The sequence below is a fragment of the Vipera berus genome (assembly GCF_964194415.1).
Source record: "Vipera berus genome assembly, chromosome: 12".
Classification (NCBI taxonomy): domain Eukaryota; kingdom Metazoa; phylum Chordata; class Lepidosauria; order Squamata; family Viperidae; genus Vipera; species Vipera berus.
The window spans coordinates 11,042,538-11,070,106 of record NC_138215.1 but is presented as its reverse complement, the minus strand read 5'-3'; the positions used below and the strand labels follow the sequence as shown (position 1 = coordinate 11,070,106).

General features: G+C 39.9%; 1 long non-coding RNA gene across 1 annotated transcript in view; it reads right to left on the bottom strand.

Moving 5' to 3' along the window:
• The window catches only part of LOC308673763, a 42,690-nt gene that overhangs the window by 7,775 nt on the left and 7,346 nt on the right, over positions 1 to 27,569 (bottom strand). The window contains exon 2 of the long non-coding RNA XR_014027734.1: positions 20,561 to 20,615. This is a non-coding gene — a long non-coding RNA (uncharacterized lncRNA). The remainder of the gene's footprint in view (positions 1 to 20,560; positions 20,616 to 27,569) is intronic.

Genomic DNA, 27,569 nt, shown 5'->3' with positions numbered 1-27,569 from the left:
TCCTAGCTCATAAAACAGGGGAAAACCACTTGATAAAACTAGGAAGCTTGGCTCCGGGCATTTTTTCCTTAGAATGAGAAAGCTTCTAGAAACAGGATTTTAAGAGCACTGGTGACAGAATTTTCATTTATAGCAACTTCTGCATGAGCAGGAAGGCATATTTCATCAGGAAAGAAAGTGGGTAGGAGAGAAGAAAGGAGAAGAGAAGGTAAAACATTTATCACAGAAGTTCTTTCCTCAGCAGGACCTGTACTTTTCCTTATCTAATCACACTATATTAATTGAATTAAGGGACATCAGAGAAGGATGGAAGGTCTTGAAGGACTTATGTCATCCTGAAAACCAGGAAGAAAAAAGCCACCATAATAGGAAAAAGTAAAAAGTAGCAGATTCTAAATGAGAAGCAGTCAATGGGTCTTGGGGTGGAAATTTAGGATGGAAGGTTATCAAGGAGAGACCCAAGCTAGAACTAAGGAGGAATTTCCTGACAGTGAGGACAATCAATCAGTGGAAAGATTTGCCTCCAGAAATTGTTGATGCTTCATCACTGGAGATTTTTTAAAAAGAGATTACACAGTCTCCTGCCTTAAACAGAGGGACTAGAAGACCTCCAAGATCCCTTCCAATTCTGTAATTCTGTCATTTGGTGTGATGTTTAAGATGTTAGTCTTCATGCTGATGTGCTCTTCATTCTTATTTTTCTAGACCTGCACAAGGAATTTTCCCCTTCACCCCATTCACAAAATGGAAGGAACACAATTTGGTTCACCTAAATGTAAGCACCAGACCAAAATTTCTATTTTTTCTAATAGCTACAAGACATCTCTGCATGCTTTGCCCTTTGACTATGTAGGACAGACAGGGAGGAAGCTTGCCACCACATTACAAGGAACACAAGGGAGCAGTCAGAGGAGACCTGAACTCGTTGGTCGCCTCATATTGTAATGAGCAAGGACAAACATTTAATCTCACAGCAACTAAGAATGTTGGCCGAGCAGATACAAAAATAGCCAGGGAAATGATTGAAGTCTGGCAACAGGCCCCTTGTCAGTCAAAAGGAGAGCTGATTTACCACCAGCTTATCAGGTACTTAGGAACTGAGGACTTGGCAACACAAGGAAACAACAGCCAGTAGCCAGACATCAACACGCCAATCAACCAATAGGAAGCTACACCCAGCCAGGCACCACATAAATATGATGCATTGAATAGCCCAAAGCTGAAGCACAAGTGTGAAAGCTCAGGAGACTAAATCTCTGGTGCCAGACTGGATCCTGCAACATTGTCCTTGGACACATATATTTTGCCTTCATTTCAGCCAGAACACATTTTGGCATATGCGCACAGTCTTCTTCCATCTAAAGGATGGAGCCACTAAGCAACCATTCAGTAAAGTGGTGTGAGGACTTCATTTTTAGAAGCAGGGTTTGTTGTCCTGCAAACCAGCTTTGAAGAGCTGCTTTGCTCAAAGTCTTGGTGAAACAAAGAAATCCTTCAACATAAAAGGACTCCTTTAAAATAATAATAATAAAAAAATCCACCGCTCTTATGTGTCTCTTATTTTCAATATATCTTTCAAACAGGATTCATAATTTTAATGCAGTGTACACAACTCACCTTTTAGGCTATGCTTTTATAAATGTACAACTTTTTGTGCCTTAGGCAATCTAATTTAATCAATACTCTGATCAAAGTAACTTTCTATAAGAGATGCTTCATTTTATAGCAGCACTTCATTTTCTTCTCTTTAGAAGATATGCAATTTTTTCCCCCCACAAAACTCCCGCCCCAAATATGTTAACCCTTAGAGTCTCCCCTAATGAGGGACTAGGAATATCAGCTCTTCACAGTTGCTGTGGTTAACTTTGCTGCCTTTGGGCAGATTGTGGCACTTTCCCATGAAATATACCTGCCATGCACTTCTTTTAAATTTATACCTGGGACTTTCTGCCTATAATGCATGCATTACATCATTTTCTGTTCCCTCCATGGACAGTTTGTTAACCAGGCATTTTGCAAAGAAAATGGTTTGGATCCATTTAGAGGTAAAGTCATCTTTCCTTGCTGGTTTGACCCTAAAATGGTTTTGCTCTTTTGTTTCTCTGAATCCAGTCACTGTGTGGTGTTTGGCGATAAGAAAAGGATTCTTGGTGAGTTTTATTGTATGTGTACTTGACCTCTGTCCCTTGAGGCTGATTAAACCAGATGGAGGAATGTAACTTATTGGATAATGGAGGTTGAACATGCCTCATTAAGAGAAAGTATAGTGCCAACAGTTTTAGAATCTTCAAGGGTAGTTCATCATACTGCAGAAACTTTGATTAGATCCTGAAAGTTTGAAAAACATGAAAACTTGAAAAACAGCTATGTAGTTGTCAAAACTATCACATTCTTGAAAAAGCCATTAGGTGTAGCACAAGGACACAGACTATTTCCTATTTTATTTAGTTTGGGGACAGCTTTAATTAGGATGTCAGGATGTCATCAAGGATTTATGGGTTCTGCTGGACCCATCAGTGGCATTCCCTGAGATCATCTGTGACATCCTTCTGGACCACCAGGCAGGTTCTTGGAGGAACGTTGCTGCTCCTCTTCTCATTTTATTCTTACTACTTTTCAAAAGTTATTAATGAACATATTGGTTAACTAGAGACATGAATGTGGGTCTTTCAGCTGCTTCCCTAGATCTTTGATGAGATGGATGGATGGATGGATGAATACAAGAGGATGCATGAAGACATAAGTAGATGTTCAAATTGACCTGGACGAGAAGTTTACTCTTCCAAGCTTTCAGATTCATGCTGAACCCCATCATCAGGAAACTTTTCTCTACCATGATATGTGCTTACAGTTATTCTATGTGTAGTATTTATGTGGTGCCTGGTTGTGTGTGGCTTTTTAGTTGTTGAGTGGGGTGTTGATGGCCAGCTATTAAGTGGTTAGCCTTTGCTTCCTTGTGCTGCTAAGCCCTCAGCTCCTAAGTACTTGACAATCTGGTGTAAATCAGCACTCCTGTTGATAGACAAGGGGCCCGTTTCCCAGGCTTCAATCATTTCCCCAGCTATTCTTGTCCCTGCTTGGCCAACAATCTTGGTAGCTACAAGATTGATTGAATGTATGCATCATCTTTGTGTCATATGTCATCTCTGCAATAGTAGAGGTCACATGATGTAGAAGCAACAGAATATTCAGGAATAAATTTTAACTAGATGGAAAGATCAATTAATTGTATACATTTTGAGTCAGTAAGTTGTTGTTGTTATTATTATTATTATTATTATTATTATTATTATTATTATTATTATTATTATTATTATTATTATTATTAAAAAATGGCTTTGCAATACTGACAGTATTAGGTGGGTTTTTCCCCCGCTATGCATGCCTAGTTAGAAGACCACTGGTTCATTGAGAATTCCCTACAGATAATGATGTAAATGGATTGTAGCTTCTTTCTGCATCCATCAAAACAGAAAAAAAATTGCATAGGAGTCAAGAATAACATTGGTTAAACAGCTTTATTTCAGTCCCCGTCTCCTGTCTTCATTATACAATTATTAGCATTCATTCTAATGCTAATTAGAATGAGACTGAGACTCTTACTACCTACTACTACATCAGTCCCATTTGATTTCCAGTTTGCTCACTTGCATTCTTGTTAGGAAACAAACAAATAAGGTATAATACAGTCTGATTACCTTATGCTTAGGGGCTTTGGAAAGACTTGCAATGGTTCCTTGGAAAGATAAAAAAGGACAGGAGTTTAAATTAGGACTTGGAACAGGATCGTGGCACAAATGTAATTCCCTTAGGATTTGTTCTTTGACTCATCATCATCATCATCATCATCATCATCATCATCACCATCACCATCACCATCATCATTGTTATAGGGCATTGCACACCAGAAAGACTAGACATCAGGACAGTTTCCCCCCCCCATGCAATCACTCTTCTTAACAACTAATTCCTACAACAGTCAAAACATTTAGTAAAGCTGTATTACTATGATATTCCTCATCTTTCCTATTACCTATCCTTATCTTCTTATGACTACAATTTTGCTGCTTGTATCTTACAATTTATATTGGGTTTTTCTTGTACCCTAGTAATATTTATGTTGTTTGCTTAGCTAGTACTCTATGAGTATCACTAAGTGTTGCATCATATGATTTATGATGAAGTGTTGTATTTCGCAATTTATGATGAATGTATTTTCATGTTGTGTATGATCATGATTATTACTATTACTTGTATGTACACTAGGAGCTTATGCACCGGAGACAAATTGTTTGTGTGTCCAACCACACTTGGCCAATATTCTATTCTATTCTATTCTATTCTATTCTATTCTATTCTATTCTATTCTATTCTATTCTATTCTATTCTATTCTATTCTATTCTATTCTATTCTATTCTATTCTATTCTATTCTATTCTTTTTATAGTGACTATGATATTTTATTAGATGTATTATAGCCACCTACGCAAAAGACTCTGGATGGCTAATAATGTTCTTGACATTAAATTATTGGAAGGTACTTCTAAGGCCAGGGACACGGTGGCTCAGTGGGTTAAGACACTGAGCTTGTTGATCAGATGGTTGGCAGTTTGGCGGGTCGAATCCCGAGTGCCGTGTAACAGAGTGAGCGCCTGTTACTCGTCCCAGCTTCTGCCAACCTAGCAGTTCGAAAGCACGTAAAAATGCAAGTAGAAAAATAGGGACGAGTAAAATAGTCATGCTAGCCACATGACCACGGAGATGTCCTCGGACAAGCGCTGGCTCTTTGGCTTTGAAACGGAGATGAGCACTGGCCCCTAGAGTTGGAAACGACTAGCACACATGTGCAGGGGAACCTTTACCTTTTACCTTACTTCTAAGGCCAGCCAGCATCTTTCTTGTGCCCTGGACATCAAGATCAACAGTGAAATGTTCTTTCTCACCTGAACAAAGAGAGGAAACTTAAAACTCGAGAATGGGAACCTTCCTTCACTAGATGAGAGATAGGTTCAAAAAGGTCTCTGTGCAGTGAAACCATCACAAGACTTTCTGTCCACATGAAGCCCTTATATAACAGAAGAACACCTAACATTCCCTAAACTCCACTGAAGATGTTACCTAGCCTGGCAATGAAATGTTCGGAAACCAACCCACAAGATTCGGAGAACGAATCTTCACCCTGATCCTACACCCAAACTACAGATGTTCACCACTATTGTAAACCTATTAATTGCATGGAATAATTTGGGGAAAAAAAACTCTACAAGGAACATGGCTTCTTACTCTAGTTTGGCTATGGGAGAAACAGAGATTTTATCCAGGCTGTTTTATTGCTGTTGTCCCATTCATATATGAATGTCCTCACTTGGTGATGATATTGATCAAGCATGCATAAAGGAAAAGGTTGGTGAAAGGTTCCCCCGCACATGTGTGCTAGTCATTTCCGACTCTAGGGGCCGGTGCTCATCTCCATTTCAAAGCCGAAGAACCAGCGCTTGTCCAAGGACGTCTCCATGGTCATGTGGCCGGCATGACTAGACGCCAAAGGCGCACAGAACGCTGTTACCTTCCCACCGTAGTGGTCCCTATTTTTCTACTTGCATTTTTACGTGCTTTCGAACTGCTAGGTTGGCAGAAGCTGGGACGAGTAACAGGCGCTCACTCTGTGTTACGTGGGCACTTGGGATTCGACCCGCCAAACTGCTGACCTTCTGATCGACAAGCTCAGCGTCCTAACCCAATGAGCCACTGCGTCCCTGAAGCATGCATACTGTTGTTCATTTAATCTTGCTGAGAGTTAGCTGCAGCTGACATTTTCTCTTCTTGGGCTTATATATACATGTCTATTTGTGTTAGAAAGGAAATGAATTAATACTTAATTAAATGAATTAATATATATTCTAGGGGAATGCATTGAGTCATGAACTGTTTACAGTCTTGGCGCTGCACAGCATGCCACAATACAAAAACCAAGGGGGGGGGGAAGCCAAACCCAACCTAGATACTTAATTCTAATCAATCTATGCAGAATAACAGAACAATAGAGCTGGAAGAGGCCTTGGAGGTCATCTAGTCCAACCCCCTGCTCAGGCAGGAGACCCTATACCATTTCAGACAAATGGCTGTCCCATCTTTTCTTGAAAGCCTCCAGTGTTGGGGCACCCACAACTTCTGAAGGCGAGCCTTTGCATACATGTTATGGGAAATTGGCTACTGGAATCACTAAGCTTAATGAACACAGCAAGATATGGAATGCATTTCACTCTCTTCCCGACAATTCAAGAAAACACAGTGACAACCATGCAGCGGTTCTCCTGTTTGTTTCTACCATTGTCTTCATCCATTGTCCATTGGCCTTTCAAATAACAATAGTTTATCCCACGAATTTCCAGTCCCCCTGGAATCTCTATACTTCCCCAGTTAAAAACACCTGAGCAACATCCGTTTCAAGTAGAACATAATTAAGTTGATCTGAATTGCACCTGGTATGTATTTAGTATTCTCCTGTTCTCAGCTCTTCAGCTAATGTAATGCTTTCCTTCCAAAATAGAAAATCAATAAAGAAAATCATATACACACACTTCACTTATTCAGCAGAGGAGCATACAATACTAAAAGGAAATATCTCCTTGTTTTATAATACCCTTGGCAATAGTTCCTTGAAATTCTTGGGGAGGTGGGGCAGGGAAGAAGAAATGATTCTGTCAGAAGCATCGAACACAGAAACACTGCAACAAAATAAAATGAAGCTTTGCCTGTGCCTATAGAAATGGTTCAGTCACATAACAGAATGCACGAAGGATAAATAATTAGCAAACCATATACAACAGCCTTTCAATCAAATCATGTAATTCAGAGGTCCCCAACCTATGGATCGTGGCCCACTATCGGGCTGTGGCCTCTTGGCCACTGGGCCATGTGAGTGGCTGGCCTGTGCGCATGTGCATATGCACATGTGCGGTCTCGGTTGAGCCAGTGCTAGCTGAGCCATGAGCCAAGCTGTGAACCTCTCACCAGCACCAACTGAGCTGCGAGCTTCTCGCCGGTGCTAGCTGAGCCACAAGCCACTCGCCTCTTGCTGGTGCTAGTGAGCCACAAGCCTCTTGCCAGCCATAGACGAGCCACGAGCCATAAGTTGTGAGCCTCTTGCCAGTGCTAGCCAAGCCGTGCACTGGTGCTAGCAGCCCCATTTGTGGAGCACGCATGTTCACGGCCCCATTTGCGCGCATGTGCATGCAGCCACATTTGCGTATGTGTGCATGTGTGCATAAAGATGCCTGCCCCTCCCTTTCCAACCAGGCCACCAACCCAGAAAGGTTGGCGACACCTGATGTAATTTGGACTCGAGAAAAATGGGTAGGTAACAGAGAAAAGAAGGAATCTATCCCCCCCCCAAAGTGAAATTTGTAAAGGGGTCCTTGGTGGACTCTGAGCTTGGTTGTTTTCTTGCAGATGTTTCATTACCCAAACTGGATAACATCATCAATGCACTGTTGGTGAAATGTAATGAAATGTCTGCAAGAAAACAACTAAGTTTGGAGATCAACCAAGGACCCCTCATTTCAACCCTGAGCTACAAATATTCTCCTTTATTGAAATTTGTAAATTTTTCTAAGATCCCTTATAAATATGAAATCCATGAGAATAACAGAGTTGGAAGGGACCTTGGAGATTTTCTAGTCTAACTCAAGCAGGAGATCCAATACCATTTCAGACAAACGGTTGTCTAATTTCTTCTTAAAAACCTGGAGTCCCTACAACTTCTGGAGGCAAGCAGTTCCACTGTTTAATTGTCCTCACTATCAGGAAATTTTCTTCTTAGTTCCAGGTTGCTCCTCTCCTTCGTTAGTTTCCATCCATTGTTTCTTGTCTTACCTTCTGGTGCTTTGGAAAATAGGTTGACGCCCCAGCCCCCGCCCCTCAACATATTTTCCAAAGCACCAGAAGAAATATGAATGGGAAAAAAAAATAGAATTGCTACTATCTATCCCCCTTCTATGGATTCACAAATCGCATTGCATTGGCCATTTGTAGCAGAGAGATTCCGAGTAGAATTGAACGTGTCAGCAGTAATATTATCCCGTGGGATGAAATAAATAAGTAGCTTTTATTACAGTCCCAGAGTAGCAACTTAAATGTCCCTACCTAAAATGTATAAAGTGCGGGTGTAGGATATATGATAGGCACATCATCACTCATCTATCCTTAAGTTTTATTAGGTAGCTCACAGAATCTTTCTAATTTTTTTAGTCATAAGAAGTTGTTTTATCTGAATAAAGGCAAGAACCACAAACATCATTTGAACATCTATGAGGAGCCAATAAAAAGAAATAAAATCAAATCTTTGTATCTCTCTATTTCTAAAAAAGAATTTAATCATCTAACACAACATGGCATATTCAGGAATCCATATATAGATGTTTTAAGAACTAAGCTTTCAAGCCCACCTCCAGAGAAAATCTACTGCTTTGTTTTCTCTTGCTTTCTTTTTAAACCTAAAGCTCTTTGCATTTCTTTAATGAATGAATCTGCAAACAGCTCATTGGTTAATGAGTTCTGAATATAATCCCGGATGGTCATTTTCTGTTTTTTTAAAAAAATCTTTCACCCAAAAATATATTCAGAGGCAACTGTGCAATGAATCAGCAGAGCATCCAAGGCCAGTAAGATCCTGCCTTTTGAAAATGTAATAGATTGCTTTCTTTCCCCTCTTGCTTTCTACCCCAAAAGTTCAAAATATTTCCATATATATTTATTCTTGCATAATCTAGGAGAGTGTCTGGATGAGAACTGTGGAATTGACGTTACGTAATCATTGGGACACGGTGGCTCAGTGGGTTAGGACGCTGAGCTTGTCGATCAGAAGGTCGGCAGTTTGGCGGGTCGAATCCCGAGTGCCGCGTAACAGAGTGAGCGCCTGTTACTCGTCCCAGCTTCTGCCAACCTAGCAGTTCGAAAGCACGTAAAAATGCAAGTAGAAAAATAGGGACCACTACGGTGGGAAGGTAACAGCGTTCCGTGCGCCTTTGGCGTCTAGTCATGCCGGCCACATGACCACGGAGATGTCCTCGGACAAACGCTGGCTCTTCGGCTATGAAACGGAGATGAGCACCGGCCCCTAGAGTCGGAAACGACTAGCACGCATGTGTGGGGGAACCTTTACCTTTACCTTTACCTTTAATCATTGTTCATTGAAGTTTCCAATGACTATGCACACTTTGTAGCCCGTCAAGGTCAGAATAAGAGCGAGTTCTCTTCCCCTTTTGATGAGTAATTCTCTATGAACTATACATTCACTAACTTGTCTTTGATTTAGTCAGCAAATAAAATAATATAATACAATAAAAGGGGGTGATAGTGGCAGCAGGAAATGTTTTATTTATTTTTTTATAGACCCACGTTTATATGGCCAACTATCTTTCAAAAAATTACTCAGGGAGGGATACAACAATGAAGTGAAACAATGAATGTGTGTGTGTGTATAGTCATTATTAAAAATGTAAAAAGAATCATAATTGAAATATTTTTAAAAAACCTAGGGCACAAGGAGTGAATTGTTGTTGTTGTTGTTGTTGTTAGCTGCCATTCCTCCAGGCCTTCCTGTCCTCTACCATCTTCTGGAGTCCATTTAAGCTCACGCCTACTGCTTTAGTGACTCCATCCAGCCACCTCATTCTCTGTCGTCCCCTTCTTCTCTTGCCCTCAATCTTTCCCAGCATTAGGCTCTTCTCCAGTGAGTCCTTCCTTCTCATTAGGTGGCCAAAGTATTTGAGTTTCAACTTCAGGATCTGGCCTTCCAAAGAGCAGTCAGGGTTGATCTCCTCTAGGACTGACCGGTTTGATCGCCTTGCAGCCCAAGGGACTCGCAGGAGTCTTCTTCAGCACCAGAGTTCAAAGGCCTCAATTCTTGGGTGAGTGAATATAAACTGCAATAGGAAAGTCATAAGAGTGGAGTATCCTTTTCAATTCAAATCTTAATTGCTATCATAGACCAGAATATAGAATAACAGAGTAATAGGGTAGAAAGGGACCTTGGAGGTCTTCTGGTCCAACCGCCTGCTGAAGCGAAAGATCCTGTGCCATTCCAGATAAATGTCTGTCCAGTCTCTTCTTAAAAACCTCTAGTGATGGAGCACCCATCAAAAGAGAGGGTTAGTTTAGGCACACATTTCCTTAAGTCCATTACATGGAAATTAAAAAAAAAAATATCTAAAATGAAATCACCTTCAAGTCAAACCTTATTCCTACAGGTTACTAACCCAAACCCTGGAACATTCTTTATAACATATTGGTAACCCTGTAGAAGAGGGATGATTGTTGACTTCAGGGATGGTTTTTAATTCTCTGGAACAGATCACATCTCTAGTAGACCAAGTGCCAATTGGACTTCACCTTAGTTAACTTCTGAACTCAGAAAAGGCTACCTAGATGTTGCCAACATATCTAGATGCTGCTGAGAAATTATAACTTGCTGTAATAATTTACAACAAATAATACAATGTTTAGGGACTGTAATCCTATCAGAAGAATAAAATGTCTCAGTTGTTCAAGACTTGGGGTCCTCGCAGCAGGATGAGCTCTCATTCCTTGCTCTAGCTCCTGCCCAGTTTGAAAACATGCAAATGAAAGAAAATTGCTACCACTTCGTTGGGAAGGTAACTGTGTTCTGCACCCCTTGGCATATAGTCTAAGATGGCGGCGCCTGGAATGGCTGCGGCTGCATTGGCTCTTGAAGGCGAATAGTTTTGGGAGGGATAGTAAGGGCTATAGGCCACATGATCAGGAAGATTTTAATGTGTTTGAGCAACATGGTGGAACTAAGGTAACATATGACCGACAATCTTTGCTGGCCTGGTGAGTTTCTAGTTGTTTTGGAACTGCTGGTGAGACCGTTAAAAGTCGTTGGCGCTGTTTGAATTTGTTCTACCAGCAGCAAGATCTGACTGCTGGCCTAGTGATGGATTGTATTGCAAATCAGGGCTGTTTCCAGAGGAGGCAGAGGAGGAGAGGACCTGAAGCTTATGGAGCGAAGGAACTGGATGAGGCTGTCGACAGGCCCAGAGGAAGAGAGAGAGGCTTTTGGAGGAGTTGGTGGCAGCGGCAGCAGCGTGCTCCAGGGGCGAAAAGAAGCAAGGCCTCTTTAAGGAAAAGGTGGAAGAGTCAGGATCAGAAAAAGGAAAGGCGGCGAGGTTGTCAGAATACAAGCTAACTTGAGGGCTAATCCACATGGAGCCCCATTTCCATCTGTCCTGTTTGCCATCGTTCACTCCCTAGAGACTAAAATGGACAATGTGAAATTTGAGCGGGCCCCGAACAAGGAGTATATATCGGAGGTGGTGACCCTTTGAGAGCTGTATGCAACGAAATTTCATTTTGATGTATGCCGATTGGTGTACATTCAAAGTGACAATAAAGTTATCATTATCATAGTCACGTTGGCCACATAACCATGGAAATGTCTTCAGACAATGCTGGCTTCCTTGGCCAAGAAGTGGAGATAAGCACCATGCCCTAGAGTCAGACTCAAGTGACAGGGAAACTTTTACCTTTAATTTAATCCTATCAAAAGTTAGGAAGGGAGTTATATTATTATTATTTTCCTCCTATAGAAAATATATTTGCGTACAGAAAGCCAGTCCTGTGAAGGGGAGGCATGTATCTCAATTGTACAGAGTTTAGAGACCCAAGAGGGCAAAAGATGGGGAAGGGTCTTTATTCTCATCAATAGGGGAAATGAAGTTTGTTAATGTCACTCATTTCACAGGTGAGATAGACTGCAACTATTGTAAGCCTCTGCTTAAGATGCCCCTTTGAAAGCCGATGCCTAGCAAGTGTACTTTTCTGAATTGTGATGTGTGTAAGAACCAAGCAGTTATATACCAATAAACCAGGGGTGCTACCATTTTATACTTGAGTAAGCACATCTACAGAAAGGCAGGCATGGTGGCAACTGGAGTTTGGTTTCCTACAGGTATCCAGCCTAATGAGTTGTTCATTTTTAAATAACTTTGTGATCTGAGTATCTTTAATGCAATTATCCCATTAGGTGTGTTTCCAGTTAGAACAGGGGAAAAAAACCAACCAAAAATACATTGAGGTTCGAGGCAGAGACAAAGCTGTTATAAAACAAGTCAAGTGCTTTAACATTTCCATCAAGATCTGAGATAGAAAGTTCCCTGCATGACCAATTTTGCTGGTGTATCTCTTCATTTGGAGAAGGCAACCTGCCATTTTTGCACTCCATTTAACTCAGCCCAAACATTTCCTTTCCATCACTTGCCATTCAAATCTATGTAAAACTCTCTCCGTTTGAGTGTTTGGCTGTGAATAAAATACATATTAATTCCCAAGTAATACATTTGTACTGTCAGATAGCATTTCCCTGGAATGCAATTTTCCATCGAGTGAACTTTATTCGCTGCACAGCAAGGTAGATGTACCCACAACAATCTCTTGTCAGATTTATTCATTATCCAAGGCAGTGGGATTTCAGCAACACTGGATGTTTTTGTACTGAGAGAGCCCAATTTATACATGTGTCCTCCTATGTAACATGGTGCTATATAATGGGAACTGAATGAGAAATAACACAAGTGTTTGGATTGTCCTGTGTCTTGCTACGAGAAAAGCAATTATTGCATGAGGCCTTTATAAGAGAAGGAGATAGAACTTCCATACTAAGAGTCATTATAGCTTTAAGTGTCAGAAAGACTTAGGATGCCTCTGATCTTCACATCTTTCTTGTCTATCCATTAGGATAGCTTGTATCTGGTCTTGAAAACCAAACCTGGTCTAATCTACTAGAACATGGGTCTTCAAACTTGGTGCTTTTATGACTTGTGGAACTCCCAGAATTCCTCAGCCAGCGGGCTTGGCTGAGGAATTCTAGGAATTGAAGTCCACAAATCATAAAAGGTCCAAGTATGAAGACCCTTGTATTAGAACTTCAACTGGCTTGCTGTAAGTTTGCTTCCCATTGTTTAAGGATAGTAAATATAATTTAAGAGATTACATTTAGAATCCATTCTAGAATAGAATAAAACTGGAAGGGATCTTGGAGGTCTTCTAGTCCAGCCCCCACTCAAGCTATGCTGACTCAGGAATTCTGGGAGTTGAAGTCCATGAGTCATAAAAGAGCCGAGGTTGCCTACCCCTGACCTATACCAACTCAGACAAGTGACTGTCCAGTCTCTTCTTTAAAATTTCCAGTGATGGAGCGCCCAAGAATTCTGGAGGCAAGCTGTTCCACTGGTTAATTGTCCTCACTGTTAGGAACTTTCTCCTGAATTCCAGGTTGCTTCTCTCTTTGTTCAGTTTCCATCTTTTGGGGGGAAATTTATTGTTGTTGTTGTTAGTTGCGAAGTCATGTCCAACCCATCGCGACCCCATGGACAATGTTCCTCCAGGCCTTCCTGTCCTCTACCATCTTCTGGAGTCCATTTAAGCTCACGCCTACTGCTTCAGTGACTCCATCCAGCCACCTCATTCTCTGTCTTCCCCTTCTTGGGGGACTAAATGCAATGTTCCATGTTGATTCCTTTAGCAGGAAAAATGGGGTGATCAGACATACGAAACTACCCTTAAGGATATAATATGGACTATCTAAGGGATACCATGGATCACTAGTTTATATTTAACAGGACAGGTATATGTTCAATACCTAATATCTTCATGTAAAGCTGAGGAAATTTCTAGAAAGCATTGTTGACAATCCTGGACTAAATAAACTAATGGTCTGACCGCCTTTATAAGGAAGCTTCCACGGTTATTGTCTTCTGTGGTGCTGGGAAGAATTCCACTCAGAAACCACAAGAAGCTATTGCCAATGAATGTCACCTATAGTGAGCAAGATGAATGATAAAACACTGGGCCTGATATTATATGAGGGGAAGAATTAAGGCTCCTTAATCTGTCACTATCGTTTTGTAATTTTTTTTCTTACAGGATGCCATTTTTATTTTTCACTGAAGCCTTATCATGGACCTCACCTTTCAGCCTCTTGAGAAAAATAATTTGTTGTCGCACCTTCTGATCCTGCAGTGTGATCTAGACCAAGGGAGCAATTTCATTTTCCTTCCTTCTGTTCTCCAGCTAGAACACCAGGGGATTCTTCAGATTGTTTAAGTCAATTTATAAGCCACAAAGGAAAAAGCAACAACAAAAAAAGTAACCTAGAGGCAATGGTATCACAAGGAACAAGATTGATGGGCTAATAATCTGTGTCCATTTCTCTCCTAAAATCCATTAGCATCAATTACAGTGGCGGCTGTAATTGTGTTGTCTTCAAGCAAGGAAAAGAGTGACACCATCATTGTTCTAACAAGTCAAGAGGTATCATCCGTAGATGTGACACCATTCAATATGGAAAAGAGGCGAAACATCTCCTCCTAGAAAAAATATGGGTAAGGTAGGGGAAAAACTTGTGCCAATGAATACATGTTGTAATTAGTTGTAGCTAAATAATTAGCAACAGAAAACACCTTCAGGAAAGAAGTCAGAATTCTTCTCCCTATGCCTACCTAGGTAGATTGACCTCACTTAGCACCTATTATCAGGCATTTTCCAGGTGTCTTATTAAATTCTGTATTGCCAAGATATCCAGAACTTGACATAGCTATATTTTGCTCTTTTTCCTGCAGCAGTGGCAGTGCAGTAGCAATTGCTTAGGAGATTAATTAACTTGTCAAATAATTAAGCAGACAGTGCTGTAATTGAGGTTTTAGGTTTCTTAATTGATTTATCACTTTTCTAGGTCTGAAATCCCTCCAACAATTTTGGTGGAGGAATTAAATGCCAAGTTATCTCAAATTTAAATTCTAAAGTCTTATCCATTTCCTAGATTTTTCTCTATTGGATCCTTCTTCTTTTCCTCCTTTCTTTTTTTCTTAGTAGGATTTTGGAGAAAATGTTTTATATAAGGAAATAAAAAAAATAATAATCTCCCATTTCTTTGTCATCTAAGCAAAATGGATTTGATAGCCCAGTTGAAGATTTGGCTCCTAAAATCTCTGGGAAAGACATCCTTCTGTTAAACTAATCAGCAGTGAATCTGATAGTTATATGGTGCTTGCCTTAACTTTTATATATGTTGGCAATTAAGACTGAATTGAGAGGCCTGCTTGATGATTAACAATTGCCAGTCATTCACTACATTAGCAACCTTCTCAAAGAACATTTTCAGTATAAGTATTCCAGTTATGAAATTCTTCCCTGCTCAATTACAACTGGCATTGAATCTAATTAGTTTTCAGTGTTTATTGAAAAATTACTCATAGATCCTTGACAATAAAGCTCACCAAACATAGTGAGACTTACATCTGATGTACAACAACAGCTATAGCACATATATACCACTTCATGGTGTGTCAGAACATGCACAGTCTTATTGCACGAGATAATCCAGGAGTAAACAGTGGTCTATATTAAATGGTGGTTTACCTTACACTATCTACAACAGGGGTGTCAAACTTGTAACGTCACATGACGTGTCACGATGTATTGCAACTTTTTCCCCATTGCCAGCAGTGGGGTGGGCATGGTTTCGGCATGATGCATCCAGCCCACAGGCCAGCAGTTTGACACCCCTGATCTACAATATTATACAGCAGGAGCAATATAAATACATGTGTTACTACAGAAGGATCCAACAAACCACAATTACAGCAAGAAACAGAAGAGAGAGAGAGAGAGAGAGAGCACATCAGCAGAGCCTTCCCTTTATACATATGCTCTTAAAGAGACACAAACCCTGCTGAATCATTCCCATCATTACATTACATCTTACATTACATAAGCTGTTTGGCTGTTAAACAATACCTTGGCATGGTGCTTTACAGCATTCTCTGAGTGGTTTAGAGTGTCAGCACATTGTCCCCGACTATCTGGGTCCTCATTTTACTGACCCAGAAAGTGGTAGCCAGCACAGAGAAGGCCTTTTCTTGTCTTGTCCCATGCAACTTACAAGAAAGGAGGGTGGATCTCAACAGCCCTTCTCTAGATATCCAGGCCACATGGACAAATTCAATCCCAGCAGGTTGAGTTCCTGGTGCATTGCAGAACTGTGCTACATAGGGATGTGAAATGAACAACTACCAATTTGAATTGGGCCCAGGAAGATACTGTTGAGCAATGAAAGAACATCTCAATTATTGTGCTTCATGTAGATGGGGTTGTATCATCAGCTGTCATATTTTATGCCAGCTGCAGGTTCTTGGTTATCTCCAAAGGATGTCCCACACAGGGGAAAACTGTGCCTTATTAAATCAGTTTTGCTCGATTAGACAAACTGGTTGGGCATGATAGAAATTATACTCCAGTGTTTTTTAGTATGGAGAAAATCCTTTTATACAAGCTTTCTTTTAAGGAAATGAAGGTTACTTGTGTAAAAGGGTGACAACAAGTGCAGCACTAGAATATATATCAAAATCACAAATAAAATAAAATAGCTGGCAACCTAAATCTATTTTTAAAAGGTCAACCTCTAAAATAACTTCTGCTTCAATTTCACATGCATTTCATATAAACGAAAAGTCCAGTGTATCAAGATGGTAAATGTAGCTATCTAATACGTTGCTTTAAAAAGTTAATCTAAGAGCTGTCAAATAAAACAAAGCAAAACCCATTAAAAAACAAATCAAAACTCCTAAAATTCCAGTTTCATGAAATCAGCAAGATAAAATTAGCAGAGCTAAGAATAAAAGCAAGTCCAATCATTAAACAACACAAACACATACATGCACCTAACTCCAAATTACATGCTTTTAAAAAGAAGCTAGCTTTCTATTGCTTTAAATATGATATTTAGATACTATTCTTCAGCTACAGCAACTCATGAACCACGCTCTGCAGGCAGGCAGAGTAATTGTAGAAAAGGACCTTTTCTTTTCTTGATCACTCATTCTTCACTGTGCAATGTTCTGCATGCCTTCTCAGAAGAAAGTCCCATTGGCTTCAACTTTGTCAAATGGCTCACAGGCCACAACCCCTGCACAACCTGATGTTCTAGAGCCAATATATCCCCCTGCTCCAAAGGTCTTTTGTGTGGCTTCCAAAGACTTCAAAAAAGCATTTAAGAATCATTCAGTTCAAATGGGACCCTGGATGGCTGACAAGGATTTAATACAAGGGCCATGGTGGTGCAGTGGTTAGAATAAAAAACTGCAGGCTAATTCTGCTGACTGCCATCAGTTCGATCCTGACGGGCTCAAGGTTGACTCAGCCTTCCATCCTTCCAAGGTCAGTAAAATGAGGAGCCAGATTGTTGGAGGTCAATAGGCTGACTCCTTAACCACTTAGACTGGGATGTAAAGCACTGTGAAGCGGTATATAAGTCTAAGTGCTAAATGCTATTGCTATTAAGAAGTTTGATGTATAAATAAATAAGTCTAAGGGCTATTGCTAGAGAATTATTTTTAATTGATATATGTTGTTGTTGATTCCTGGCAGTTTTCTTGGAAAGACGAAGGGAAGGAAATGGGTAGTTAAGAAATATGAAATATAAAGAAATAAATAAAGATAAAGATTTCAGAACTGGCTTGCCATTGCCTTCTTCCTAGGATTGAGGAGTGTGTGTGACTGATCCAAAGTCACCCAGCTGGCTTTGTGCCTAAGATGAAACTAGAATTCATGCTCTCTCTGTTTCTAGCCTGATGCTTTAATGTCTACATCAAACTGGCTCTCCACAACATAAATATAACGTATGAAAAATACAGTTCTTGATCCAGTGAATGCAAAGTGACTCCCCAGAACATCGTATAATACCAGAAAATGCTCAATTACCCACCTGGCTTGCTTAAGCAGCTTAAAAAACCGGTTTTTAAGGGTTCTGGAAAGGTTAACAGAGTCAGGACCAGCAAATCTCAGGTGGTGTGATGTTCCAGAGGGAAAGCACAGAGTTTACCATTGCCATTGTTCTGTGTTTTATTATTTCCTATAATAACCCAAACCCTAACCCCTAACTCTAACCCTATTATTTCCTGACCCTCTTGGCTTTTTGAGGTCACCCATTGATGGAAAAAAAATTCAAGTCAGGCTTGGCAGCTGGTGACATCAGGTGCCGTTTTCTTGACCTCAGTATAGAATGGCTTGTATTGCATGCCATCTATCAGAATGCCTTTTTAAACTCTTTTTTTTTTTAAAAAAAAATCTCAATCTAAGTTAAAGTCCTTTATTTTGGTAATGAGTCAGCCTTATGTAAAGCTTGGGAATAAAAGATAAAATAAGATTTTAAAAGCCCTAGAATGAAATAAAAAGATCAGTTGAATACAGCCATCATAGGGGAAGAGTCCTTAGTTCAGGAAAACTACTTTGAACACAGGGACCTAATGCAAAGGTTTCAGTGAAAAAATTCTTCTAAAAAGGACTAAAATCATATAAATTGGAAGGCCAAAAGTTATTGCTGTTACAAGCTATTATTATTACTTGTGAGTCTCACTAATGTGCCATCTGGGATTTTGGGGTATTAACAGGGCTTTTTTTCTCATAGAAGGCTCAGAACGGAGTTCCGGCACCTTTTTTGGATGGAACCTTGTAGGGTAGGCAAGGTGGGTTGTATGACATGTGTGAGTTCCGGCACCTTTTTCTTTTACAAAAAAAGCACTGGGTATTAATATTAATTTATTAATTTAATATTAAATATATTTAATATGAAAAGGGACGCGGTGGTTCAGTGGGTTAGGACGCTGAGCTTGTCGATCAGAAGCTTGGCAGTTTGGCGGGTCGAATCCCGAGTGCCGCGTAGCAGAGTGAGCGCCTGTTACTCGTCCCAGCTTCTGCCAACCTAGCAGTTTGAAAGCATGTAAAAATGCAAGTAGAAAAATAGGGACCACTACGGTGGGAAGGTAACAGCGTTCCGTGCGCCTCTGGCGTCTAGTCATGCCGGCCACATGACCACGGAGACGTCCTCGGACAAGCGCTGGCTCTTCGGCTTTGAAACGGAGATGAGCACCGGCCCCTAGAGTTGGAAACGACTAGCACACATGTGCGGGGGAACCTTTACCTTACCTTTACCTTTATATTTAATATTAAGTATTTTAACCTGCCCAGATTAAAATATTTGAACTATAAGTTCCCATTGCTGGTATATTATAATTTTTACAGGCGTTCCAATGAATCATCTTGACAACTGAGTTGTGTGGTTATTTATAATCAGCTTGCAATCTTGCACAAGCCAAGTACATGATCTCCTGTTTCTTCTGCTTCTTTGCACACTCTGCACTTTGAATCATGTAATGATTGTTTTCAGTTCTGGTTTTGATTGCATTAGTTTGAATAATGTGCAGCCAAAATCAAGCCTTCAGTTTCTTTCTTTTTTTTTAGTGTTCCTGTTGTAAGCCATTGCCAGTTTTTTTTTTTATCTATGGCTGCCTACTCCAGTTAGTTCTGCATGCCTTACAAAATTCAAATGCTCAATTCAAACAATTAAAAAATAAAATAGAGAGCCTACAGACCTGGTGTCAATGCTGCTAACATTGAATGTTATTGCTTGAGAAGAGATTTAGTTTAAGGTTGGGAGGGGGGACGAGGAGGATTGCACCTTTCAAGGCCATCTCTAACTAGAGAAGATAAGACCTTGGGGGGTTTTGTAACGGAAGGGAAACTGATTCTTTAAATTAATTGGAGAATGTGTTTAATGACAAAATTAGAAAGGTGGAGAATTGTGTTTTAATATATTGTGCAAGGGGCGGAGATTTCAGATTCCAGCTTCCTTCGAGCAAGCATTTGCCGGTGTACAGTATTAGGCTAATAAAGGACTTTTAAGGTAAACAATGCCTCAGAGTCACTTTAAAAGCCAATACGTCGGAAGCTTGACACCTGGATTTCTTGAGGTCCCACATCTGAGAACTAAACCTGGCAAAGTTTCCAAGCACAAAACAAGCTCATTGGATCAATTATGACTTGTCTCTTTTGCTCTCCCACATTTTAACTCACTGGAGATCATGTCTCTTCATTTTCATTTGATAAATATGAAGAAATATAGATTGAGTCTTGAGAGTAGGAAGCAGTGAGTAACTTATTAAAGCATTTAAAAAAATATTCCATTATGAAAAATAACTCAGAATAGCCAGTGATGGAACAGCCAGTTCACACCACTTCGGCAGAACCGGTAGCTAATTTTTTGTTGCCCAGGCCCAGAATGGACTTCCAGAAGTGGCATCCACACGGAGAACCACTTGTTCACCTATTTGAATCCCACCACTGAAAATAACCCAGCCTTACTTTGATTTTCTTTGGTATAAAATGGCTTCCCAGATGTTGTGGTTGCCTGCAACCATAATAAAGGTCACTCCAGGAAACTCTGTCATTCTTCTTTCTAAACCTTGATTACCTCAAAGGGCTGACAACAGGGTGATTCAAAATGTCCCCACAGTTGTCATCATGACCAACAATGACACAGCTATGGATTGGGGTGGAGACAGGAAGGAGGAATCAAAGGCACATCACATTTGCTGAAAATCGGGATTCCAAGTAGGACCTTCTTTTTTGGGTTGTTGTTTTTCCCCCTCACAAGGTTCCCTTTTCTTCCTAATTTAAAAAGCAGATGCTTGGGAAATAATATTACCTCCTCTGTTGCTCTTCTATTGCACTCCGCAGGACTGGCATTTATTCGTGAACCCCTGCATTAAAGATAAATGAATCAACTCCAGCACTTATAAATAGTTCCCTATTAAATCCTCGACAGCAACAACTTTGGAACACAATGGGCCCTGGGTGACTCTCTGTGCATACAACAGTTCATGGGCTTCACTCCAATTATCCCCAAAGATAATTGTAAAGATAACACTGTTTAAAAGTATTCTAATGTTTTATTCAATATTGTGGCGAGTTTCAATTACTCCCAATTATAATTCAACAGCTTTCTATTTAAAACAATTATTGTTCTTTACAATTGTGTTTGAAGTTAAATAAAATGTCTGATATTATTCATCACTGGGCTGCGTTTGCGTTATTTCATTTCACTTCCTTTCTCAGGGCCCTCAACTTACTCCTTTAGAGTTTTCTTTGGCTTGGTATTAAGTTTGCCCAAGTTTTCATTAACCCTTTGAGGCAGCTGTTCACCTGAGTGGAATAACGATATTCCCCCAAAATTGTGGATAATGAAAATCAATGTGTATAGACATGCACACATATCTTTCTGGGGGGGTAAGGATAAATATCACTTGGATTTAAATAGGCGTACTTTGCCCTTTGCACATGTGTATAAATTTAATCCGTTTAAAATTAATCAGATTATATATATATATATATATATATATATATATATATATATATATATATATATATATATATATATATATATATATATATATATATATATATATATATATATATATATATATATATATATATATATATATATATATATATATATATATATATATATATATATATATATATATATCCAGAACAAATATGGGACTAAAAAGTTTCATTTAGCATTTGAATAAGTCTTCCTTTCTATTTTTTTTCTTTTTTTTCCTTTTTATATGTAATATTAGTATTGCTTGTAGTTATCTTATATGAGCTAGAGAGTGATAGATTTAAGAATTTACTGTTGGTAGCATATGGATGTTTATGATTGTTCTTTGTTTTTATACCTTGTACTTAGCTCTGGGAAGTCGGGGGGAGGGGGAGGGGGAAGGGGGGGAGGGGTAGGGAGGGAAAGGTAGGGGTGGGGGGAGGGGGGGATGGTTAAAGATAAAATGTATTTTAAAACTTTTCAATAAAAAAAATTAATCAGATTCAACAATGGGGATATCAGAAAGTGTTTCCATTGAGAATCTTCAGCTTGACTTTTTTTAAAAAAAAATGTTGGCACAGTGTGATAGATAAATCTTGCTTGCCTTGTTTTAAATTGGCAAGATCTAAGGAAGCTTGAAGAAGATGTCTTCCATATAGACAAATTTATTTATTTATTTTATTTGACTTATATACCGCCCTATTCCCATAGGACTCAGGGCAGTTTACAGGGTAATTAAAACCATACAATACAAAAGTTAAAATAAATTTAAAACAATTAATTAAATTTAAAGCCCAAAAGTTAAAAATTAAAACTTGGCCAGGAATCTAGCTTTCTCTCTCCACTTCCTGCAAAATTTGGACTGACTGTTTTTCCCAAAGGAGACAGCTCAAGATACACTAAGCATTACTATAGAAGTATACTATAGGTAGGAGAACTTAGATCAGCATAGGCAAATAAAAGATGAGCCTGTGGTGCTGAATGCTCCAATCTAAACAGCACCACTGACCATAAGCACATGGTGTATCTGACTTTTTTCAAAGGAAATTAAAGAAGAGCTGTCCCCAAAGTGCTTTTTTTTTCAAAAGGCAACTGGACTTTCTTTGTTTTTCCTTGAAGACATTTTGCTTCTTATCCAAAAAGCTTCTTCAGTTCTGACTGAATGGTGGAGGATGGAAGGATTTATATGCCTTGCAATCATCTGGTTGTTAGTACTCTTTCTGAGGGTCACTTGGAGGTTTATCTGTACTCTCACAGAGTCACCTGAATAGCGCAAATGGGTGTGGAGCCTTCTTGGAACTGCTGAACGGGCTGTGTTGTAAACAGAAGATAGGGGATGTCGTATTCACACACACACACACACACACACACACACCCTTGAAAGAGGGCAGCTCAATCTTGAGGTAGATGGCTCTTTGACCTCTCTTTCAAACCAACAATTCTCTCTGTCCAGAATGCGGATTTTGATGTCTTCAAAAAAGACAGCAATAAATCTTTCCATCCTCCACCATTCAGTCAGAACTGAAGAAGCTTCTCGGATGAAAAGTGAATCATCTTCAAGGAAAAACAAAGGAAGCCCAGTTGCCTTTTGAAAAAGCACCTTTGGGACAACCATGACCTGGATGATGGTGAATCATCCATAGGCATTGAGAATCTCCATAGGCATTGAGGAAAAGCTCTTGAAAAGGGATTTAGCCATTTTTAAAAAGAGCAATACACTGAGTGCATCTAAGTATCGTTGAATTTTTAATCAATATGGATAAAGAACAAAGGGCAGTGTCTGGAGCATTGTATGGATGTAGGAGAGCAAAGGATGATTTTCAAGGAGAGATATAGTGAATGTTGCTGGTGTAAGCTTCTTTTAGCTGTGTTTCCTTTTGTTTTTCTTATCTCAGATGTCTAATTTCTTTGGATTATCATTTCTTTTCCATAGCCCGCATCACTTTGCTTACCTTGAAAGTAAATATCATAATGAGTGTTTACATAGGCACATAATAATCAGAGGCGGTTGCCGTGTATTTGTCAAATAAAAATAGAGAGGATTTAACAGCTTAAGCCACCTCAAAGAAGGTTGGAGATTCTGATTCCCATTTGTCATACAAGGTGAGAAACAAGAGGGGGAAACAGGAAGGCAAAGAGGTTTCAGGGCTCAGTCAAAGACTTCCAACTGAGGTTCTTAGTTTTAACAAGTGGCCTGCTAAGCCAAACTCTGATTCTTAGGAACTGTTCTTGGGTTCCACAGAGGTCTTTGCCTTCAGAAATTGTGGGTTTTAAGAAGAGACTGGACAACCATCGGTCTGAAATGATACAGGGCCGTGGTGGCGAACCTATGGCACGTGTGCCACAGGCGGCACGCAGAGCCTTCTCAGTGGGCATGCGCGCCATCGCCCCAGTCCTAGGCCTTCAGCTGGGTTTTATAAAACCGTTTCGCTTTAATTTTAATTTTAATTCCATTTATATCCCGCCCTTCTGCGAAGACTCAGGGCGGCTTACAAGCTTAGCAGTAGCCTTCATTCTATGTATATGCCTGCTTATTAGGGCTTTCATACACCCCCCAAGCAGCATTATTACAAAGTCAGCTTAATTGCCCCCAACAATCTGGGTCCTCAGATTGCTTTAGGCCTCTACCGCTGTGTGCAAAAAAAAAAGGTTCAATCAATCAATTTCAACTTCTTGTGGGAAAAAAAAAGATCTTGCAAAGTTGGAATTGATTGATTGAACTATTTAGTCCAACCCAGTCTGCCTTTACCACTGCAGCCACACCCACCCAACAGGCCACACCCACCCAACGGGCCCCACCCACCCGGCACCCAATGATACATAACTGGGCACTCAGTCTCTAAAAGGTTCGCCATCACTGACATAGGGTCTCTTGCTTGAGCAGGGGGTTGGACTAGAAGACCTCCAAGGTCCTTTCCAACTCTGTCATTCTGTTCTGTTAAAAACAGGGAACTGTGTCCACTTCCATTTCTCTTCCCAATGGGCAAACATGTGATATAGACTCTACAAAGCAATGCACTGAAGCCATGTCCTAAAGAGTAAGGAAATGCCTTCCAATCCCATTAAAACAAAGGCATAACTGAAAAAAGGAATCTTAACACCCTGTTCTCTTCGCTTTTTCTCATTTACCAACCTGGAAATTTAATTCCATGCATGAAATATCAAGGATTAGAAGGAAGTAGCAGATTTGATATTCAAGAACTCTGTCTTCCTGCAACTTATTTTTAAATCCAGTGACATTTGTGAGCAAAGATGCCTTTCAGATTGTTCAGAATCAGGCATCACACACACACACACACACACACACACACACACACACACACAAACACACATATTAGGATGAATGATCTCTCCTTTGGATAAAAAGATTTGTTCCATCGTGTAGTTACTGCACCTATCCTTAAAAAGTAGCATTATTCCTGATAGAAACTGTTCTTCACAAAATTCACCAAATCCTGCAGAACAAGAACAGCCTTCCTTTGGTGAAACCACTGGCTAAAGGGAAGAGAGACATGCTAGAGGGAGTAAAGAGACATTCTAGCATAGAGTCTGTTCAAGGGAGGAAATGTCTGAGATCAAACCCTTAAGTCTATATCTGCCATTTTCCAGGGGGAGGCAGACAGACTGCCACGATTCTTGTAATATAGGTGATTAATAATAAAATATCTACCTGGCCTATTCATGAGTGTTCTGGTTGCTTGTGCCTGACACTTTCTCCAACCCTGGATCTATAAGATATGTACAATGAATGAAGCCTATGATACCCCAAGTTTTTACAAACGCTTCAGGTTTTGCTCTTTGGAAATTTTGTGTCTCAAAAGAGCGCAGAGAAGAGCAACAAAGATGATTACGGGACTGGAGGCTAAAACATATGAAGAACGGTTTCAGAAATTGGTTATGCCTAGCCTCATGAAAGAAGGACTAGGGGTGACGTGATAGCAGTGTTCCAATATCTCAGGGGCTGCCACAAAGAAGAGAGGATCAACCTATTCTCCAAAGCACCTGAAGGCAGGAAAAGAAGCAATGGATGGAAACTAATCAAGGAAGAGAAGCAACCTAGAACTAAGAAGAAATTTCTGGATGGTGAGAACAATTAATCAGTGGAACGACTTGCCTCCATAGGTTGTGGATGCTCCATCACCAGACATTTTCAAGAAGAGATTGGACAATATTTTGTCTGAAACGGTATAGGGTCTCCTACTTGAGCAGGAGGCTGAACTAGAAGCTCTCCAAGGTCCCCCTCAACTCTGTTATTCTGAAAAAAAATCTGAAAATCTGCTCACACTAACTGTTAGATGTTTTGTGCCAGCCATGGCAGTTCCCAAAAAAGGTCATCAGATGGGAGCAAAGAGGCTTCTTTGCTTCCACTGGTGGGTCAGGGGTCCCCGGCCCCTGCAGCCCCATTGGCGAGAGAGTTTTATGGTTAGGGAGGGGCTGAGACTCCCCATAAATACCTCTGCTCAAGGGGCTGCTCCTTCTTCTAGTTCTAGTTATGTTCTAGTTATGCTATGCTTGCTTGCTCTCTGTTCTTTTGTTCTCTCTCTCACGCAGGCATGGATGCCTCCATGCCAAGTAATTCTTTCTCTCTAATCTATCGTTGAATAAAGCTTCATATGATTGCATCTCTGCATTCTGCTTTTCACTTGGAAGCACCTTAACGATCCATCGACCTCATGAGACCATCTCACACTAACCAAAATCCTTCTTCCTTTCTTCCTTTCTACCTTTAGGCTTAGAGCTAGAGAGATGTAAAGAGGGGCAAAACACAAGCCTTAATCAAAATAACAACTTTGAAAAAGGGAAGGTTTCAGGATATCACTTTGAGGTCAGAGAATCAAGCCAGAGAAACCATGCCAACAACTAATATCTTAAAACCTTTTGCCCAAAATATTATTTTAGAAGTGGAAGAAGATGACGTAACTGCAACTGAGAAAGAACACTCATCCGTGTGGTTGCTTTTCTCCCTACTGAAATTAGCCTTGTTTCGTTAGCTCATTCCCATCAGCTCTTTGGAGTTCCCCCTCCCACAGATCCAATATCTGTCCACACTGGAGCTGTTCTGAGATTGCTTCGCTGCTGTGGTGACATGATTAAAGAATTAACGACTTCACCATTAGTCCATTCAGCTCATTCCCATCAAAAGCAATTAATGTGGATTACATATATTTTGCAGGAAGAATATCTTTCATTTCACATTTGGAATGACTCCAGGGAGGATTAACCAGCCCAAATGAATAAAATAATATGCATAAATTAGGTCACATATGACCGATAAATTTACATCTAGAAAAATGCTCCGAGAATCTTAGTGGCATAGCATGTCTTACACGGCGCTAGCAAAAACCTAATACCTTTGATCTACTTACTTAGTTTCATCCCCCAGAACTTACTGATGTTCTGACATGTATTTCTCCTTTTTTATTGCCTAGGGAAAGGGCATATGTTATGAAACAGGGAGACATATTTATATATAAAATCTTTAAGCACTCGAATTATTCTATCCTTTCAAAAGGATCGGTGGAAAAAAAATCCTAATTTATTAAACCTAGATTTGAAAGCATCCTCAGGAACTCTGCTTCTGGCAGGCTTGCCACAATGAACTGGAATACTAGTACGGATAGTCCTCCATTTACAATGTTTCATTTAGGGACTGTTCAAAATCTCAACTGCACTACAAAAAACTACTGATGACCGTTTTTCACACTTATGACCCTTGCAGCATCCCCGTGCTCACATGATCAAAATTCAGATGTTTGGCAACTGACTCATATTTATGACGGTTGCGTTGTACCCGGATCACGTGATGCCCTTTTACAACTTTCTGACAAGCCAAGTCAAGGGGGGATCCAGATTTACTTAACAACTGTGTTACTAACGTAACAACTGTGGCAAGAAAGGTCATAAATGTCTCACTTGGCTCAGTGTGGTCGGACATTGAGAAATACCTGTATGGAGGCATTAGATGGAATGGGCAATAAAACAATTTAATTTACAAAACAATAAATAAATGATCATGATGATAATGATAATGTTAATATGGTGACAAGGTAGCTGAGGTAGGATGTTGTCTATTATAATACGAAGGGTTCTTCAAAATCAACATCTCACATCTTCAGTCTAAATTTATATATTACATTGCATATTCCAGTTTACTCTGTTACTGGCTAATATCTTGGCTAAGAAATTACAATAATAATAAATGTGATGTTGAGGACAATAGGGGTGAGGGCAGGGGTATCTAATGTGCTTGATGCTGCCCTCCAAAGAAATATATCGTAGGACACAACTGTATTCAGCAACTAAATTCTCAAAAGAAATATTATCATGCTGT